The 22,370-nt window shown below is 44.4% G+C and overlaps 1 pseudogene; it reads right to left on the bottom strand.

The window, feature by feature from the left end:
• Positions 1–6,655: 6,655 nt before the first annotated feature.
• Positions 6,656–18,813, bottom strand: LOC115136283 (vacuolar protein sorting-associated protein 11 homolog; annotated as a pseudogene).
• Positions 18,814–22,370: the final 3,557 nt, after the last annotated feature.

Here is a 22,370-nt window from a genome sequence, read left to right as displayed (position 1 = left end):
TAAATAAAGTTCCTTCAGAGCCATCGATGTGTCTGCTTGGGGGGGGTATATACGGCTGTGATTATAATCGAAGAGAATTCTCTTGGAAGATGATGCGGTCTACATTTGATTGTGAGGAATTCTAAATCAGGTGAACAGAAGGATTTGAGTTCCTGTATGTTTCCTTCATCACACCATGTCTCGTTAGTCATGAGGCATACGCCCCCGCCACTCTTCTTTCCAGAAAGATGTTTGTTTCTGTCGGCACGATGCGTGGAGAAACCCGTTGGCTGCACCGCATCGGATAGCGTCTTCCCAGTAAGCCATGTTTCCGTGAAGCAGAGAACGTTGCAGTCTCTGATGTCCCTCTGGAATGCTACCCTTGCTCGGATTTCATCAACCTTGTTGTCAAGAGACTGGACATTGGCAAGAAGAATGCTGGGGAGTGGTGCGCGATGTGCCCTTGTCCAGAGTCTGACCAGAAGACCGCTACGTTTCCCTCTTTTTCGGAGTCGTTTTCTTGGGTCGCTGCATGCGATCCATTCCGTTGTCCTGTTTGTAAGGCAGAACACAGGATCCGCGTCGCGGAAAACATATTCTTGGTCGTACTGATGGTGAGTTGACGCTGATCTTATATTCAGTAGTTCTTCTCGACTGTATGTAATGAAACCTAAGATGACCTGGGGTACTAATGTAAGAAATAACACGTAAAAAAACAAAAAACTGCATAGTTTCCTAGGAACGCGAAGCGAGGCGGCCATCTCTGTCGGCGCCGGAAGTATCATGTTGTGGGGGTGCTTTGCTGCAGGGGGGACTGGTGCACTTCACAAAATAGATGGCATCATGAGGTAGGAAAATTATGTGGATATATTGAAGCAACATCTAGACATCAGTCAGGAAGTTAAAGCTTGGTCGCAAATGGGTCTTCCAAATGGACAATTACCCCAAGCATACTTCCAAAGTTGTGGCAAAATGGCTGAAGGACAACAAAGTCAAGGTATTGGAGTGGCCATCACAAAGCCCTGACCTCAATCCTATAGAAAATATGTGGGCAGAACAGAAAAAGCATGTGTGAGCAAGGAGGCATACAAACCTGACTCCGTTACACCAACTCTGTCAGGAGGAATGGGACAAAATTCACCCAACTTATTGTGGGAAGCTTGTGGAAGGCTACCCAAAATGTTTGACCCAAGTTCAACAATTTAAAGGCAATGTTACCAAATACAAATTAGTGTATGTAAACTTCTGACCCACTCACACTCCTATTATTCTGACATTTCACATTCTTAAAATAAAGTGGTGATCCTAACAGACCTAAGACAGGGAATTTTTACTAGGGTTAAATGTCAGGAATTGTGAAAAACTGAGTTTAAATGTATTTGGCTAAGTTGTATGTAAACTTCCGACTTCAACTGTATATATATTTTTTAAATCCTGTTTCTTATTTTCCAAAATTAGCTATTGATATTTGTAGTAATGTTGGCAATTTATGCTAAGGATTTTTACCTCTCACCAGTCTCGCCATTACCAAAATTACATTATGGCAAGCAATTATTATATTAGCAAACAATTATTTTGAATCATCTTATATTGTCCCTAACATCTTTTACTCCCTCGCAACAGTTGTGGGATACACACACACACTCTTACACACTCAACCCCTTTCCCCCACAACAACCATAGACTCAGATTCTCAACATTTGCACCATCCCAGAGCCCAACTCAAGAAAGGTCTTGATTTACGAACGCATATACAGTTGCAGCTGTATGAGAAGGCATGTAAAACTGTGCAAAAACAAATGGGCATTAGCTTTACCATTGTCATGTCCCAGATGATGGAGATCAGATATACCCTCTTCACATGAAACACCCACAACATGGTCACCCGTACTGACCATATTCCCAAGCATCTCCGTGCAGTCAGACCTTTGATTTTGTGCCACCAGGGCCACAATAATATTCCCCCTCTCTGAATGTCCGAGTGTGACCCCCTCCCCATGGGTTACTGCACCTAGTGTTGCCAGCACTGCCACTGCCTGGGTGCGGGCAGCCCTCCGGGATCCCCATGATAGGACAATAAATAAATTATGTGTATAATTTATTTTAAAACACTGTTCCACCATGATAGGACAATAAATAAATATGATGTATAATTCATTATAAAATCTATGTCCCTCATCTGAACAACATTGAAAGCTCCCTCACAACCCCTGCTCACAGCAATACATTGGTTCTGGGAAATGCAACCATTTCCTTTCTCACTCAACGCCACACTTTCCCAAACACCAAAAAACACACACCACACCATCCATCCATACATACTGTGCCTCTGTTTACTGAGTTTTTATCTCCACGATGTTGAATTAGTGCTTTAGTGTTCCAATTAGTTATATTTTAAGATAGATAGAAAAGCTATATTTTTTGTTGCATTATTACAATCCATAACCGGGCTAGAATTGTGTGTTTCCTTATTTGCCTCCTTTATGAGAACTTTGTAATTTTGAAAATAGCCATGGAGTAGTCTGTGTCTCTGAACAACTGGTTATCAATATACAGTTTATCAATATACAGTTTCCCTTGAATCTATTTTCCTTGACAGTTGGAAACAAAATTTACACTGTTCTGGAATTTCCTTCGGGAACTGGTCATGCATGCCTATTTTCGTGCAAGCAAGTCTTTCACCCAGGCTTTTAACCATTATTTTATCTTAAGGAAAGCACATTTTGCAACGATTGGGTACCTCTGCCCTCTCTGTATTAAGCAGTGTACACGTTCGAGTTGGATTTTGTCGATAGTTTCGGTTGGAATCTGAAGCGCTGTAAGGAGGAACTCTCTTACTACAGTGTCAGGAACCTCTCCTTATTTCTCTTGGATACCTGTAAGTACCAGATTCTCTCTCATGGATCTAGTCTGTATGTCAAGTAAGGCTTCTCTCAGAATGATGTTCTCCTTTGTCGTTTTAATTCTAACTGCCAATGTAAAATGTTCCTGGTCTCATATAAAGACATGCAATACCTTACGTCCGCCGTTACAGTGAGGGAAAAAAGTATTTGATCCCCTGCTGATTTTGTACGTTTGCCCACTGACAATGAAATGATCAGTCTATAATTTTAATGGTAGGTTTATTTGAACAGTGAGAGACAGAATAACAACAAAAGTGTCTTCACTGACATTTTCAACCTCTCCCTGTCCGAGTCTGTAATACGAACATAGTCCCTGTGCCCAAGAACATTAAGATAACCTGGCTAAACAACTACCAACCCGTAGCACTCACGTCTGTAGCCATGAAGTGCCTTGAAAGGCTGGTCATTGCTCACATCAACACCATCATCCAAGAAACCCCAGACCCACAGCAATTTGCATTCCTCCCCAACAGATCCACAGATGACACAATCTCTATTGCGTTCCACACTGCCCTTTCCCACCTGGACAAAAGGAACACCTATGTGAGAATGCTATTCATTGACTACGGCTCAGCATTCAACACCAAAGTGCCCTCAAAGCTCATCAATAAGCTAAAGACCCTGGGACTAAACACCTCCCTCTGCAACTGGATCCTGAAGATCCTGACGGGCCGCCCCCAGGTAGTAAGGGTAGGTAACAACACATCCGCCACGCTGATCCTCAACACAGGGGCCCCTCAGGGGTGCATGCTCAGTCCCCTCCTGTACTTCCTGTTCACTCATGACTGCACGGCCAGGCACGACTCCAACACCATCATTCAATTTGCCGATGACACAACAGTGGTAGGCCTGATCACAGACAACGACAAGACAGCCTATTGGGAGGTCAGAGACCTGGCTGTGTGGTGCCAGGACTACAACCTCTACCTCAATGTGATCAAGACAAAGGAGATGATTGTGGACTACAGGAAAAAGAGGACTGAGCACGCCCCAATTCTCATCGACAGGGCTGCAGTGGAGCAGGTTGAGAGCTTCAAGTTCCTTGGTGTCCACATCGTCAACAAACTAACATGGTCCATCCACACCAAGACAGTCGTGAAGAGGGCACGACAAAACCTATTCCCCCTCAGGAGACTGAAAAAATTTGTCATGGGTCTTCAGATCCTCAAAAGGCTCTACAGCTGCACCATTGAGAGCATGACTGGTTGCATCACTGTCTGGTATGGCAATTGCTCGGCCTCCGACGGCAAGGCACTACAGAGGGTAGTGCGAACGGCCCAGTACATCACTGGGGCCAAGCTTCCTTCCATCCAGGACCTCTATACCAGGCGGTGTCAGAGGAAGGCCCTAAAAAGGGTCAAAGAGTCCAGCCACTCTAGTCATAGACTGTTCTCTCTGCTACCACATGGCAAACGGTACCGGAGTGCCAAGTCTAGGTCCACGAGGCTTCCAAACAGCTTCTTCCCACAAGCCATAATACTCCTGAACACCTAATCAAATGGCTACCCAGACTATATGCAGTGCCCCCTCCCCCCTGATACCACTGCTACTCTGTTGTCATCTATGCATAGTCACTTTAATAACTCATCCTACATGTACATACTACCTCAAATAACCAGTGCCCCCCGCACATTGACTCTGTATCGGTACCCCCCTGTATATAGTTTTGCTATTGTTATTTCACTGCTGCTCTTTAATTACTTTTATCTCTTATTCTTATCTGTATTTTTTTTAACTGCATTGTTGGTTAGAGGCTCGTAAGTAAGCATTTCACTGTAAGGTCTACACCTGTTGTATTCGGCGCATGTGACTGATAAAATTAGATTTTTTGTTGTGTCTTTTACAGTAAAAACTCATTGTCCTACAATTAATGAATGGAATGGGGGGTTATTTGTTAGACAGAAAATATGGTAGTAGCTACACCATCCTTAGAAACCCAGTATGAGGGTTTGCGCTCAGGCTAGAATGAAATGCGACTGGTGCGTGGAAAATAAAATATCTGTAGAGTTCAAAAGGTACTCACACTCAAAACCATAGAAAATAAATAACCCAAGGAGGGCAAGATGCAAAAATAATATCATTAATTGAATCCATGTACTTTGCACTTTCACTTGTTGTATTATTTCGAGCATGTATTAAATGAATTATTTTTGCATCTCGGCCTCCTTGGGTTATTTATTTTGCATTGCTTGGAGTATGAGTTCCTTTTGAACTCTACAGTACACAACCCTTGAAATATATGAAATAAATGGCCAATATACTTTGCCATGCTGTATGAAGCGATGCAGTGCCATTTAGTTTAAACCTCAACTCATATCCTAGACCTAGTGAATCAGAGTTTATATGCAGAACCTCTAAAAGTCTAAGCCGTTGAGGGGTGGGGCAAGTTCTACGAAGCTAATATATGGAATTGTTTTAAGATGGTCATACCATATAGCAATTTGATGTATTGATTTATACATTTTTGAACCCCTTTAGGTTTAAAAAAAATATTTCAAATTATTTGATAAAATATTTAATTTGGCCTTTACTACTATAGAAACGTATTTAATAACACATAAAAGGCAAAGGAGACAGTAAAACAATGAATCATGAAGAATAAGGTTCTGAAGTGTCTGTCCTATATCTAGGAGATAGATATAAGAAAGCTCAGGAAATATGTGTTTTTTTTGACACATTGTTAACCCCGATTACTTCGTAGGCCAAACCATTCGGATGCCATAGACGTTTTCGTGAGAAGACTGCTTTTCGGGATTTCTCATGGTCTGACAAACACTGCTGTAGCTCGGTCACCTTCCACCTTCCTCTACTTTAAACTCACGGATTTCGATGCAGATTTTCTATTTTATGTTACTTATATCGTCAATACTCTTAAGGATTACAGAAAAGCAAATACAATGTAATGAATTACATGTTCACCAATACCCAATAAACGGACAGACTGATAGGATGAGTTGCCAAATGTTTTAAGACAGAAAAAGGGGACCAAATGCTGATGTTGAGATTTACCCATTATGATAATCTACATAAAACAATTTGATCAACAAAAATCACTGCCTTCTGTATTTTTCAAATTAGACGCAGCACAATTTTTTCAAGCAAAGTAACTTACCTGAATGTGTTGTGGTGCTCAAGGTCAATAGGAGAATAACCAGTTGGAGGGGACATCTCGAGAATAACGGTTTTTCTGTGGAATTTCTCTTAAAAATCAACCAGTTTACCATCATGCCATAGCTTGCCAGACCGATCAAAAGTTAAACTCTCATACACATGAGAGCTAGCTCAAAAAAGATGCATGATGTGCTTCTTCCACCCACAAACCACAGAGAGATTGGAGGTGGCTTCTGAAGACAGCAAGACGCATCACACTTTTTAAAGCAGCGATACAGTGTGTACAGAATGTATTCACACCCCTCAACTTAATCAAGTGTGATTAAAATGGATTTAATTGTACTTTTTGGTCAACAATCTAGACAAAATACTCTAATTTCAAAGTGGAAGCAAAACTCTAACAACAAATTATTGAAAAATAAAACAAACATATTTTAGCGGGGACAGCCTACTAGAGGATCTGGAGGTGTGGCTTGTTGCAGGCGTGGCCTTGGGTTAGCTCTGCTTGGTTGTCATACTCTGTAACTGTAATATGTAATTCTTTGGGTGACCTGACCAAATTAAATAGAAATGGTGTTATAGATATTTCATTCTCATTGAAAGCAAGTCTAAGAAGCCGTAGATTGTCAAGGAGATGTGGAGTCAGGGGCAGGAGAAACAAGTTCAGAATGAAAAGGGCGTTTAATAAACCAGTTAAAAAAATCACAGGACACCTGACTACAGCAGTAGTCAGTCATGAAACCCACTCACACAGTCCAGGGAAAAACCACCTGTAAAACAAGAACTAGCGAAAAACGCAACCCAAACTAACAGTACACGAAAACAACCCCCCCCCCCCCCCTAATTAACCAAAATGAAACCAGGTGAAAACACATAACAGACATAACCAAAAGAAAAGGAAAAAGAATCGGTGGCAGCTAGGAGACCAGCGACGCGACTTCTCTGCCGCCAATTACGCACCCCACTACACACCAACCACAAATTGCAAATTTGAGGCCATCACCTTGAAGACAAGTGTATTAAAGGCATTATTGATGTTGGGGGTAGCCAAATTCAGTGTGAGATGGATTCCATTTCTATACAACCCAAATAGGAGATGGCATGGCATACAGAAAAAAAGACATGCAGAACACGTTGCATTTGGAGAAGGCACAACACGTTGCATTTGGAGAAGGCACAACAAGGGACATATATTTCTTTATTCAAAGATTTAGAAGTCTACTTGGAAAAAAACACTTTAAAACATGACAAAAAAATTCTAACTTATTAAAGATTGTAAATTACAATGGAGTGCTCAAAGACATTATATATACATTATACAATAAAAACCTAAATCAAGTGCATGAAACATAATCCTTCCAACAACCCATCATTCTTCTGAACCTCTGTGCTCAGTGCATGGACCAGGGTTGTGTTTATTAGGTACCAAATGGAAGAAAACAGGTAATAAATGGACTTGTCCAATAAGAAACGCTCATATTCATTTTCTGGTGCAAAGCATTTAAAAAATGTTTTACATTATTTGCCCTAATGAACACAATTCCCCAGATGCACAGACGTGTTAAGTAACATGCATCAGAACATCATTACACATTCAGAAACACCTGGCATAGCAACAAACTACCAACACATCTCTTACTGGTGTTGCAACAGGAGTCTGACTCAGATTCATCATGACTAAATAGTGTGGCATCCTGAACTTCAGAACAAAGCACTATGGGTCAGGGTCCCCATTGAACAGAGGGTCTGCTGCTCTGCATCGGGGTATAATAGTTCATTCTTAGCTTGAGCAGAAGACAGCGTGTTTTAACAACTGGCGTATAACACAGCATCAAATGGCTTTTCACACTACTGAGCCACAAACCAAGCCAACCAACCATGCTGAAAAGAACCATCTGAAAAGAAAATATGAGAGCCAACCCAGTTTGGTTTGGGTAAGCATGATCGTATGAGTAATAGTGTAGGGTTGCAAACCACATCCGTTGGGCACTGTGGCCCTCAGCTCTTGGTGTGGATGAGAAGGTCCCTCTGCAGGTTTGCCTCCAGGCTTTCCGCCTTGCTGCCCGGAGGGTCAGTGACCAGGGTCAGCTTGTTGAACACCCCGCGGCCAAAGTAGTCCGCCACGGAGAGACCGTTGTTGGAGCTGCGCAGCTGAAATGCATAGAAATAAAAAAGTTAGCCATCATAGAGAAGTAGTAGGCTTCACATCAGTTCTGAAAGAAAGATCGAGAACTTTAGTGGTAAATTAAATATTTAAATATTTAAATAGTGAATTTTATATTGAACCACAGACTTCATATATGTGTTGCACTATTACTAGTTCTTATTGAATTAATTAACCTCGATACAAAACTGTTGTAGTTTTAAGTCGTGCCAATATAGCAGAGAAAAGACAAGCAAAGAGTGTATTTCCATGTTGTGTGTGTGTTACGGCTCTCATTTGTAGAATGAAGAGTGGACCAAGGCTCAGCGTGGTAGGCGTACATCATCTTTTTATTGATGACACCAAAACAAAATAATAAAGACAAAAAACGAAAGCGCACAGTTCTGTAAAGCTAAGAAACTAAACAGAAAACAAGATCCCACAAACTCAGGTGGAAAACAGGCTGCCTAAGTATGATTCCCAATCAGAGACAACGATAGACAGCTGCCTCTGATTGGGAACCACACTCGGCCAAAAACAAAGAAATAGAAAACATAGCATTTCCCACCCGAGTCACACCCTGACTTGACACCCAAACATAGAGAATAATAAGGATCTCTAAGGTCAGGGCGTGACAGTGTGTGTGTGTTGTGGTGGTTAATTTCTTTACTATCAGAGGAGAGACAAACTTATCACACAAGTCAGAGTTATACTTAAACTAAGTTTTTATTAGTGAGAGCTTTGCAATAGCGATGGCTGGTCGACGAATCACACTCAGATGATTCGTTGAGAGCCCCGAGACAAACATACATAGGTATTTTATAGCCGAGATACACCACTTTCAACCTACATGACGAACAACAGATATATAGAATGGGTCACAAGGTTAAGATTTGTATGAAAGATACCTACACTCTCTCCAAGATGGCGCCGGAGGAGATGGCCGCCGTTTTACGGTCTCCTAACCAATTGTGCTATTATGTGGGTTTTTTCCGCGATATTTGTCAATTATTTTGTACATAATGTTTCTGCAACCGTATCTTACGGAAGAAAAGAGCTTCTGGATATCAGGACAGTGATCACTCGTATTAGACAAAGATTTCTTCAACAACAACAACAACATGCAGGACTCACACGATATTCTCCAAACACCCCACAGGGCATACATCCCAATTATTCGCAATAGGAAGCGATGCAGAGGACGAAGAGCCGGATGCCTCGTCCGGGCCCGCAGAAGACAACTAGGAAAGATGCCGTTACCGTCAATATTACTCGCCAACATGCAATCATTGGACAATAAACTAGATGAGGTACGATCACGAATATCCTACCAATCGGACATCAAAAACTGTAATATCCTATGCTTCACGGAATCATGGCTGAATGACGACATGGATATTCAGCTAGCGGGATACACACTGCATACTGTCTGTGCATATTTGTAAACAACAGCTGGTGCACGAAATCTAAGGAAGTCTCTAGATTTGCTCGCCTGAAGTAGAGTATATTGTGATAAACTGCAGGCCACACTACTTGCCTAGAGAGTTCTCAGCTATACTTTTCGTGGCTGTTTATTTACCACCACAGACAGATACTGGCACTAAGATCGCACTCAGTCAGCTGTATAAGGAAATAAGCAAACAGGAAACCACTCACCCAGAGGCGGCACTCCTAGGGCCCGGAGACTTTTATGCAGGGAAGCTTAAATCAGTTCTACCAAATCTCTATCAACATGTTAAATGTGCAACCAGAGGGAAAAATTCTAGATCACCTGTACTCCACACACAGACGCGTACAAAGCTCTCACTCGCCCTCCATTTGGTAAATCCGACCACAACTCTATCCTCCTGATTCCTGCTTACAAGCTAAACTTAAAGCAGGAAGCACCAGTGACTCGGTCTATAAAAAAAATGGTCAGATGAAGCAGATGCTAAACTACAGGACTGCTTTGCTATCACAGACTGGAACATGTTCCGGGACTCTTCCGATGACATTGAGGAATACACCACATCAGTCACTGGCTTTATCAATAAGTGCATTGAAGACGTTGTCCCCACAGTGACTGTACGTACATACCGCAACCAGAAGCCATGGATTACAGGCAACATTCGCACTGAGCTAAAGGCTAGAGCTGCCGCTTTCAAGGTGCGGTACTCTAACCCGGAAGCTTAAAAGAAATCCCGCTATGCCCTGCGACGAACCATCAAACAGGCAAAGACTCAATACAGGACTAAGATTGAATCATACTGCACCGGCTCCGACGCTCGTCGGATGTGGCAGGGCTTGTAAACTATTACAGACTACAGAGGGAAGCACAGCCGCGAGCTGCCCAGTGACACGAGCCTACCAGGCAAGCTAAATCACTTCTATGCTCACTTCGAGGCAAGCAACACTGAGGCATGCATGAGAGCATCAGCTGTTCCGGATGACTGTGTGATCACGCTCTCCGTAGCCGACGTGAGTAAGACCTTTAAACAGGTCAACATACACAAGGCTGCGGGGTCAGACAGATTACCAGACGTGTGCTCCGGGCATGTGCTGACCAACTGGCAGGTGTCTTCACTTACATTTTCAACATGTCCCTGATTGAGTCTGTAATACCAACATGCTTCAAGCAGACCACCATTGTCCCTGTGGCCAAGAACACAAAGGCAACCTGCCTAAATGACTACAGACCCGTAGCACTCACGTCCGTAGCCATGAAGTGCTTTGAAAGGCTGGTAATGGCTCACATCAACACCATTATCCCAGAAACCCTAGACCCACTCCAATTTCCGCCCAAACGGATCCACCGCCCAAACGGATCCACAGATGATGCAATCTCTATTGCACTCCACACTGCCCTTTCCCACCTGGACAAAAGGAACACCTATGTGAGAATGCTGTTCAGTGACTACAGCTCAGCGTTCAACACCATAGTACCCTCAAAGCTCATCACCAAGCTAAGGATTCTGGGACTAAACACCTCCCTCTGCAACTGGATCATGGACTTCCTGACAGGCCGCCCCCAGGTAGTGAGGGTAGGTAGCAACACATCTGCCACGCTGATCCTCAACACTGGAGCCCCCCAGGGGTGCATGCTCAGTCCCCTCCTGTACTCCCTGTTCACCCACGACTGCATGGCCAGGCACGACTCCAACACCCTCATTAAGTTTGCTGACGACACAACAGTGGTAGGCCTGATCACCGACAACGACGAGACAGCCTGTAGGGAGGAGGTCAGAGACCTGGCCGGGTGGTGCCAGAATAACAACCTATCCCTCAACGTAACCAAGACTAAGGAGATGATTGTGGACTACAGGAAAAAGAGCACCGAGCACGTCCCCATTCTCATTGACGGGGCTGTAGTGGAGCAGGTTGAGAGCTTCAAATTCCTTGGAGTCCACATCAACAACAAATTAGATTGGTCTAAACACACCAAGACAGTCGTGAAGAGGGCACGACAAAGCCTATTCCCCCTCAGGAAACTAAAAAGATTTGGCATGGGTCCCGAGATCCTCAAAAGGTTCTACAGCTGCAACATGAAGAGCATCCTGACCGGTTGCATCACTGCCTGGTACGGCAATTGCTTGGCCTCCGACCACAAGGCACTTCAGAGGGTAGTGCGTACGGCCCAGTACATCACTGGGGAAAAGCTGCCTGCCATCCAGGACCTCTACACCAGGCGGTGTCAGAGGAAGGCCCTAAAAATTGTCAAAGACCCCAGCCACTCCAGTCATAGACTGTTCTCTCTACTACCGCATGGCAAGTGGTACCGGGGTGCCAAGTCTAGGACAAAAAGGCTTCTCAACAGTTTTTACCCCCAAGCCATAAGACTCCTGAACAGGTAACCAAATGCTTACCCGGACTATTTGCATTGTGTGCCCCTCCCCCAGCCCCTCTTACGCTGCTGCTACTCTCTGTTTATCTTATATGCATAGTCACTTTAACTATACATTCATGTACATAATACCTAAATGGCCCGACCAACCAGTGCTCCCGCACATTGGCTATGGTGCATTGTGTCCCACCACCCGCCAACCCCTCTTTTTACGCTTCTGCTACTCTCTGTTCATCATATATGCATAGTCACTTTAACGATACCTACATGTACATACTACCTCAATAAGCCTGACTAACAGGTGTCTGGATATTTGATTTCTTTACTTACCTACACACACACACACACACACACACACACACACACACACACACACACACACACACACATATACCTTTCTTCCCCGCACCATTGGTTAGAGCCTGTAAGTAAGCATTTCACTGTAAGGTCTACTACACCTGTTTTGTTCGGCGCATGTGACAAATACATTTTGATTTGATATAATTCACAGCAGACAGTATCTACTGTAAAAACAGTCATCTTTGTGTACAGGCCAGGGTCTGGCCCTGGGGTCATCTCTCCCTGGTGCCATATAGAACAGAAACATTAACTCATACTCTGGAATGTGGTCTCTGGGTTTTATCACCCAAAAGACATCGTAAATCTCCTGTCAGTGTTATCTCCCAGAGGCCCATCCTCAGTAGAACACACACACAATAGTTATAAGAATACTCTATCTGTTGCATAAAAACAAGCATTTGATGCAATAAAGGTATTATAACATAACCTTGCAATTTTCCACCATAGTGTATAATCTAGCACTCTGGGACCCTGCAAACCATGTTTTCTACAGAAGTCAAATGTAATGGAGTCCACTGCCCATGTTGTGAATGATTGCTGTCCATACAATGATTTGTACATTGCTAGACATGACCGCCTTGTCAACCTAATAGCCAGCGAGGTGAGACAGGTAGTCTCACCAACAGCACAAATCCATAAACATTATTGTGTAAGAGGACGCTGGTTAGATGTTGTTTTTTCCTATGTGCCAAATACAAAAACATGGAGCAGGCCTTTGCCGACAAGCTTCTTAAATACCAGCCCCTCATGGCATGCTTGGACAACCTCAGGTGTAGGTGCAAGCTGGTGCCGCTGATATTTGACAGTCTTGCAGTGCGTGGCCTCCAGATTACGGCAAAGCAGTTGGCCAAGGTACTGTACTGTTTCAGCTGTCGTGGACAGCCTAGCTGTTTGGAGAAGGAGGTGCTTTCTGTACCCTTGAGTGCCCTGCATACAGAGACCTTTGAAATGTTTGGATCCTTTTTTAATGTAAATTTGATTGGTGATTTAAATAGTTAAACATTTAAGTATTTAAATGTGTGTGTGTTCCACCTGTCTGGTGAAGTGGTCGTGTAGGTCTCGCTTCTGGTCCTGGGCATGCAGCATTTCCATGACCTTGCGGTTTTCTGGTATGCAAGTGGAACACTCTACCTCGCTCTCTGCATAGCTTTCAAAGCAGTGGTGGAAAGAATGACTGAAAGAATGACTGCACAGGAAGTGAACAGAGGGCAGCTCGAGGGGGCTGTTACACATGCTGCATTTGGTCTTCTGGAAAATCTTTGCACTTGTGAGAGAAACAAAAAAATACTTTGAAATCAGTATAGTTTCAATGAATGGTCATTGGGAGGTTAATTCAAGCTTTAAAAATACAGTACTAAAAACACATTCAGAATGTAGTTAAATTTGCTTCGAAGTTCAGCCATCAAACAAATTTAGAATGTGCTTGTGTATCTTAGTGCGGAGGACTAAAACTGCCCTTAGCCTTCACTCCACATAGATGTCAAAGAACTGGATGGAAGGACTATGGAGGAAACTCCAGTTGTGAACATGACCCAGCTCTAGGGGATAGGGTTTGTTTTTGGACTGGACTTTGACTATGATTTTCCTCTCCCTCACCTGCTTCTGAGTTCCTGGATCTCAGTGCGGAGGTGGGCCGTCTCCTCACGGTACTGGCGGATCTTGCGCTCGTCATCCTCGATCTGCTGTGTCTCCCTCTGCAGCTTGTTGATGAGGACAGCGGGCTGTGGAGTTGTGTGCCAGCGTCTGCACCACTGTGGACCAACACGCACATAGACAAGCACATACATACACACAAAACTTAGCAACAGTGCCCAATAAAATTCTCAAACTCTGTTATAATGCTCCGATTACTTTTCCTATTAACTTATAAAGCCCTATAGATTACTTAACCCAGCAACTGGCACGTTTATCATGAATGTACGCATATGACAGAAATAAATCTGCACTCGTTTTTCATATATTGATTTGAGGTTAGCCACGCAGTCAAACAGAACAGAAACACTCTAGCTAGTGAGACATTCAATAACAGGAAGGAAGTGGAGGCAGAAAACTGCAAAGAACACTTGAGTTTATTTTAAGTTGGTGAGGTCTGAAAGAATTCAGACAGTGACTACTAGGGAAATCCCTTCAGAAAGCCCCAGAGTCTTCATCTACAGAGAAGGAGAAAAACTGAGAAAAATGGCCACCAGCTTACCCAATAAGGGAGGCATCAGATTGTTCTGGTCGATGTGCTGCATGACTTGGCTGATGTAGGCCTTGCAGTTCTCCTCTTTGCGGGCAAAGTAGCCCAGCGCCTGCTCCCACAGGCACACTTCCTGGTCACCATAGCGCTGGGAGCAGGCCTCCACCACTTTGCCGTACTCCTCATTCTGCATGTGGTAGTGCATGATCTGCTGGTACCTAGAGAGAGAATGACATCATTCAAATGACATCATTGATAATTATATCAGTACATACCAATGAAGTCCCCATAGTCTGCACTTGTTCACTCTTCATCACAGATTTTAAAGCATTGGATCTGGGTGTTAAATGGTAGACAATCCGGCTACACCAATTCCATGGTTTTAAATCCACGAGGTGGAGTCAACGCATGCACACTTCAGAGAGAAGCAGAAATATTGGAATTTGAAGTGTTTCTGACTGCAAAGGTTAAGAGACAGGAAGACTCACAGCTTGCCCTTCTCATAGAGGTACAGGACCCCTTCTTTGAAGTTGTGCATCTGGCACAGGACGAGGGCCTTGTCAGATACGGTGTTGTCGCTCCTCAGCAAGGACAGTGCTGCCCCCTGCAGGACCTTCTTCCTCTGCCAGCGAAAATAGAAAGACAGTCAGACAGACCGGACAAAAATAAAACGTTTGATACTCAAGACAAAACACATAAATAGTTTAACATGAACTGGTGACACTACAAGTTGAGGAAATGTGTTTATCCTGAAATCTTAATTCAAAGTAATTTAGGCTGCAGATACATCATCTAATATTTCCTTTGTAACATTTTGCACATTTTGTATATCTATACAATTTTAGGTTGTTTGCGTGAACACATGGCGGTTTACAGTACACATGTGTGTGTGTTTCCATCACCTCAGGGTCTTGTTCATGTGCCCAGTCCTGCAGCCGTAGCACTAGCAGCGTGTCGTACACCCCCTGAGAGAAGAAGGGCTCCACCTTGATGATGTGCTCCAGGAAGGCCCTTAGCTCCTGCGGGTTATTAGCAAACACAGGGATGAACTCCTCTGAATTGGCCTGGGAGATAAAGGTACAAGTTCCATGTAATTTCAGCAAGCCATGACACCCACCATATCAGATTGTTTTGAAATCATTTCTGTAGTTAGAAATTGATCAGATTAGCATTTCTGCAACATTATTTTGCTGAAATATAATTAGATCAAAAGAATTCAGCTAATTGATTGCACCCAAATTGGCCATTTTAATTTAAAGGATTCAAATCCAATGTTATTGGTCACATACACATGGTTAGCAGATGTTATTGCGAGTGTAACGAAATGCGTGTGGTTCATATCATATTCAATAAATATAGTATCTAACATCTGATTTGGACCAAACTTTTTCCTAACAATGAGTAAGGAATCTAAATAAATTGTCATAAGCCACCCACGGACCCCCCACACACACACACACACCAGCAACGAGTATACAATATCAGTTCTTTGTGTCAGACAAGCAGTATAGAGCTGCGGCTCGGAGTATTGTGTCTTCATCCTCTGTAATGTATTCTCAGTGAATTTGGTGATGGTATATTTCCCCTGTTCAGAGAAATTAATAATTGAAGTTGTTAGGTTTATGTCCCATCCTGCATCCTGGTATCACCAAGTTCTGACCACTACAATGAGTAGTGTTATTACTATTACCATGAAATATGCATTTTACCATAACTTGATGGGGCGGCAGGGTAGCCTAGTGGTTAGAGCGTTGGACTAGTAACCGGAAGGTTGCAAGTTCAAACCCCCGAGCCTACAAGGTACAAATCTGTCGTTCTTCCCCTGAACAGGCAGTTAACCCACTGTTCCTAGGCAGTCATTGAAAATAAGAATTTGTTCTTAACTGACTTGCCTGGTTAAATAAAGGTAATAACCATTATAAATAGTACCATCCTTATAAGCTGTCTTAGACTAAATTGGTAAAGCCATTTTAATTAGGGAAAGGATCTCAAATCCAAAGTGCTAATGCTGCTAGACTAATCGGCTGCCTGGGGATGTAGCTGTTAACAGCTAACGGCTAACTGGCTGACCTTGTTGGCTGCCTCTGTCCGTGGTGTCCCAGCTGTAGTCGGTACACAGGCCCTTGAGGTGCAGCGTGGTGGATCAGGGTCTTGCCGTAGCGCTCTGACTGCTCGAAGGGAAGTCCCTCAATGTCTCCCAATAGCACAAGGCCTCCTCGTAGTTCTGTATGGAACATAGAGGAGGAAGACAAAGGGGTTTGAATTTCGGTAAAGGGTCGTTCAAATCGGATTGACTTTACCCAAGAGTAGGGGAAGAGGCTCTTTGTCCAATTATAATCAGAAATTGTCATTTGAAAATGGGTTTTGTGATCCAACAATGGGAGTAGAGGAGCTGCCTAAAATATGTACTGAATGTGGACAGAAGGCAGCACCAAAAGCACGATCGGGAAGCTCGAGCCCTCTTACGAGATACGTCCCTTTCTGGATGCTCAGCGTGTCTAAAACCTGTAGGCTCTGCACCGGAAGTCTCTGGCCAACGCCTACCACAACACCCTGCTGCTCAAGGATGTTAAAATGTTACATCCTTAATGTAGATTTTGACTCTGAATTTCAATAATGCAACATCCTGGGGAAGCCTTCATTCATAGCAACATAATGTATTGTTTATTCCTATCTATATACCATCAAATTACATTTACTTTAATTTAACTAGGCAAGTCAGTTTTAAGAACAAATTCTTATTTCAATGATGGCCTAGGAATAGTGGGTTAACTGCCTTGTTCAGGGACAGAACGACAGATTTTTACCTTGTCCGCTCGGGGATTCGATCTTACAACCTTTCGGTTAATAGTCCAATGCGCTAACCATTAGGCTACCTGCCGCCCCATTTGCTGCTCATTTCAACATTGTCCAACAGCCTGAGACGGTCTCAAAGCGGTCTGAAAGCTCACCTAGCATATTTTATCAGGGACAAGCTTAAGAGATCTGTCAGATAGGCCATGTGAGCTAGGGGGTACCTGATGTCTATATATCTAACCCAGAAGGCTGATCTTAACAGTACTACATCCTCTACTATTTTCTAATCTCTATTACCTTCAGGTCCTCCAGCTGGATCTTCAGGTACCACTCGTGGTCCTGGTGCCTCTCGGCCAGGAAGGCTGCGTGACTGTGGTAGCCTGCCTGGCGCAGCACCTTGATGGCAATTTCTACGTGGAACTGGACCTCGCTCTCGCTGCTCTAAAGGGGTCTAAGGGGAAATTAAATTATGTCCGAGCGCTGGGAGACCATACATGCATAATGTCGTACATGGCATATATTATTATTACTATCATCAGTTTCTAACCCAAAATCCTTCTATGGGCAATGATTCTAGTCCTTAAAAGCAACTGGGTGTGTATGCTTTTGTTCCAAGCCATCCCTAACACACCTGCTTCAACTACTCAACTAATCCCAGACTTTAGTCTGGACCATGATTATCTGAAGGCCCGGAAAGTAAACCTTCACACACAGTGTTTAAACCCTTTACAATGAAGATCTGTGAAATTATTTGGATTTTTAGTAATTATCTTTGAAAGACAGTTTCTTTTTTGCTGTGTTTATGTACAATATACATTTCCTTATTGATGTTATACAATCCCAACTCTATGGGATTACTTTTCTGTAAAATCCCATGTTTAATATTAACTATATCAGCATCTATGACATGAGCTTGAAGCGACTTAAATCCTGCATATACATCTTATTTATCATTATTAACTATATATTATGAAGTTGAAGTTAGATACATCGACCCCTGGGTGAGCATTACCGGATGCACTGTTGGATGGCGCCATCAAGGTCCCCCTTCATGTAGAGGTGGTCACCGTACTACCTGAAGATCTCACACAGCCCGTCCCTGTCTAAGTGCTGACTCTTAGCTAAGTTTATGGCCATCACAAACAGATTCTTCTTGAATAGCATCTAAAGACAGATTGAAGAGTTAAGTGCCTTACTCAATGGCACAACGGCAGTAAACGATACCTGGGATCTAAAACCTGTTGCCCTCCAGTTTCCAGTTCAATCCGATACAGAGTTTAACATAATACGTTTGAGGCGAAAAGAAGGCATGACGTCAGTCAGTGCACTTTGGCCTCACCTCTAGCTTGGTCTGAGTGTCTTTCTCCTGCAGCACAAACATCTTTCTGTCCCGAGTCAGGATGTAGAAGGAGCCCCATTCGGCCAGAACTTCGATGATGTCGTCAAAGGAAGCGCTGTAGGCGATGAACTTGTTGTTCAGGTCGTAGATAGTCAAGGTTTGCTTCTCTGACGGAGACATATCTCTGCTCCCAAATTCAGACCTGAGTACAGAAGTTACATTCAATACATTGTCATAGGAGTTAATATAGTTATATCACCTGCAAATATGCATATATGGTTTGGTTGAAAATACAACCTTCTGCGTTTGTCCACATCCATATAAATTGATTTAGAATAAAATGAATTATTGTGTTTCATTGTTGCAATAAATAAAGACTGACCCTGGCCTTGAACTGAGTCACTGGCTTACTAGGGCTCTTTCATACCGTCCCTAGGAGGGGTGCGTCGCTGAGTGGGCTGAGTCACTGATGTGATCTTCCTGTCTGGGTTGGCGCCCCCCCCTTGGGTTGTGCCGTGGCGGAGATCTTTGTGGGCTATACTCGGCCTTGTCTCAGGATGGTAAGTTGGTGGTTGAAGATATCCCTCTAGTGGTGTGGGGGCTGTGCTTTGGCAAAGTGGGTGGGGTTATATCCTTCCTGTTTGGCCCTGTCCGGGGGTGTTATCGGATGGGGCCACAGTGTCTCCTGACCCCTCCTGTCTCAGCCTCCAGTATTTATGCTGCAGTAGTTTATGTGTCGGGGGGCTAGGGTCAGTTTGTTATATCTGGAGTACTTCTCCTGTCCTATCTGGTGTCCTGTGTGAATTTAAGTATGCTCTCTAATTCTCTCTTTCTCTCTTTCTTTCTCTCTCTCGGAGGACCTGAGCCCTAGGACCAAGCATTTCGCTACACTCGCACTAACATCTGCTAACCATGTGTATGTGACAAATAAAATTTGATTTGAATTTGATTTGTTCAGGGGCAGAACGACATATTTGTACCTTGTCAGCTCGGGGGTTCCGAGCTAACCTTCCGGTTGCTAGTCCAATGCTCTAACCACTAGGCTACCTGCCGCCCCAGGTAGCGCAGAAATGCTGCTTACCAATGGCCATAAAGTTGAGGTTCTCGTGTACAGTGAGGCAGGACACCTCTGGTGGCTTGTTCCCAGGAATAGCTGGGAATATTCTGGTACACAGAGGATTCCTGCTGTCTCGCTTGTCCAGATTCCATACCTTCGCCTGGGAAACAGCTAGGTTTTAATAACAGTTCACAAATAACCAAGAAAACTAACACACTCTATTTTTGATAGTCTGTATTAAATACATCCTACAAATGTTCTTACAAGGGGGTTAACTCCTTGCTCGTCCTGCCCAACCGAGACCAAAATGCTGTGCTGCTTGAGCGGGTACAGGTGGGTCACTCGCAGCTTGTAAGCCTGAAAGGAGGACAACTGTAGTGAGCGTGTCAAAAACCATATCTGACCATCCATATGTAATTTACTCTGGGTCAAGGAAGCATCAATAGAGATCAGGAGAGACAAATGGACATTTGCATGGAGTTAGGGATAGAGGAGACAATTACAAAGGCAATACCCTTTTCGAATACTCTCAAAATGTATATCATTAGCCATAGGACTAAGAAGAGAAATGTTCAAGCAATGTAAATATGTACTCTTCTTAGTCTTATGGCTAGCACATAATATATTCTCCACGTCTCCACACCACGTGCTCTCACCACTGGTGTCCCCCAGGGCTCTGTTCTAGGCCCTCTCCTATTCTCGCTATACACCAAGTCACTTGGCTCTGTCATAACCTCACATGGTCTCTCCTATCATTGCTATGCAGACGACACACAATTAATCTTCTCCTTTCCCCCTTCTGATGACCAGGTGGCGAATCGCATCTCTGCATGTCTGGCAGACATATCCGTGTGGATGACGGATCACCACCTCAAGCTGAACCTCGGCAAGACGGAGCTGCTCTTCCTCCCGGGGAAGGACTGCCCGTTCCATGATCTCGCCATCACGGTTGACAACTCCATTGTGTCCTCCTCCCAGAGCGCTAAGAACCTTGGCGTGATCCTGGACAACACCCTGTCGTTCTCAACTAACATCAAGGCGGTGGCCCGTTCCTGTAGGTTCATGCTCTACAACATCCGCAGAGTACGACCCTGCCTCACACAGGAAGCGGCGCAGGTCCTAATCCAGGCACTTGTCATCTCCCGTCTGGATTACTGCAACTCGCTGTTGGCTGGGCTCCCTGCCTGTGCCATTAAACCCCTACAACTCATCCAGAACGCCGCAGCCCGTCTGGTGTTCAACCTTCCCAAGTTCTCTCACGTCACCCCGCTCCTCCGCTCCCTCCACTGGCTTCCAGTTGAAGCTCGCATCCGCTACAAGACCATGGTGCTTGCCTACGGAGCTGTGAGGGGAACGGCACCTCAGTACCTCCAGGCTCTGATCAGGCCCTACACCCAAACAAGGGCACTGCGTTCATCCACCTCTGGCCTGCTCGCCTCCCTACCACTGAGGAAGTACAGTTCCCGCTCAGCCCAGTCAAAACTGTTCGCTGCTCTGGCCCCCCAATGGTGGAACAAACTCCCTCACGACGCCAGGACAGCGGAGTCAATCACCACCTTCCGGAGACACCTGAAACCCCACCTCTTTAAGGAATACCTAGGATAGGATAAAGTAATCCCTCTCACCCCCCCTCCCCCTGAAAAGATTTAGATGCACTACTGTTCCACTGGAGGTCATAAGGTGAATGTACCAATTTGTAAGTCGCTCTAGTCGCGTCAAAAACCATATCTGACCATCCATATGTAATTTACTCTGGGTCAAGGAAGCATCAATAGAGATCAGGAGAGACAAATGGACATTTGCATGGAGTTAGGGATAGAGGAGACAATTACAAAGGCAATACCCTTTTCGAATACTCTCAAAATGTATATCATTAGCCATAGGACTAAGAAGAGAAATGTTCAAGCAATGTAAATATGTACTCTTCTTAGTCTTATGGCTAGCACATAATATATTCTCCACGTCTCCACACCACGTGCTCTCACCACTGGTGTCCCCCAGGGCTCTGTTCTAGGCCCTCTCCTATTCTCGCTATACACCAAGTCACTTGGCTCTGTCATAACCTCACATGGTCTCTCCTATCATTGCTATGCAGACGACACACAATTAATCTTCTCCTTTCCCCTTCTGATGACCAGGTGGCGAATCGCATCTCTGCATGTCTGGCAGACATATCCGTGTGGATGACGGATCACCACCTCAAGCTGAACCTCGGCAAGACGGAGCTGCTCTTCCTCCCGGGAAGGACTGCCCGTTCCATGATCTCGCCATCACGGTTGACAACTCCATTGTGTCCTCCTCCCAGAGCGCTAAGAACCTTGGCGTGATCCTGGACAACACCCTGTCGTTCTCAACTAACATCAAGGCGGTGGCCCGTTCCTGTAGGTTCATGCTCTACAACATCCGCAGAGTACGACCCTGCCTCACACAGGAAGCGGCGCAGGTCCTAATCCAGGCACTTGTCATCTCCCGTCTGGATTACTGCAACTCGCTGTTGGCTGGGCTCCCTGCCTGTGCCATTAAACCCCTACAACTCATCCAGAACGCCGCAGCCCGTCTGGTGTTCAACCTTCCCAAGTTCTCTCACGTCACCCCGCTCCTCCGCTCCCTCCACTGGCTTCCAGTTGAAGCTCGCATCCGCTACAAGACCATGGTGCTTGCCTACGGAGCTGTGAGGGGA

This window comes from Oncorhynchus nerka, linkage group LG10, assembly GCF_034236695.1.
Source record: "Oncorhynchus nerka isolate Pitt River linkage group LG10, Oner_Uvic_2.0, whole genome shotgun sequence".
Lineage (NCBI taxonomy): Eukaryota > Metazoa > Chordata > Actinopteri > Salmoniformes > Salmonidae > Oncorhynchus > Oncorhynchus nerka.
Note: the sequence above shows the minus strand (reverse complement) of the source record. Positions and strands in the feature narration are given on the sequence as shown.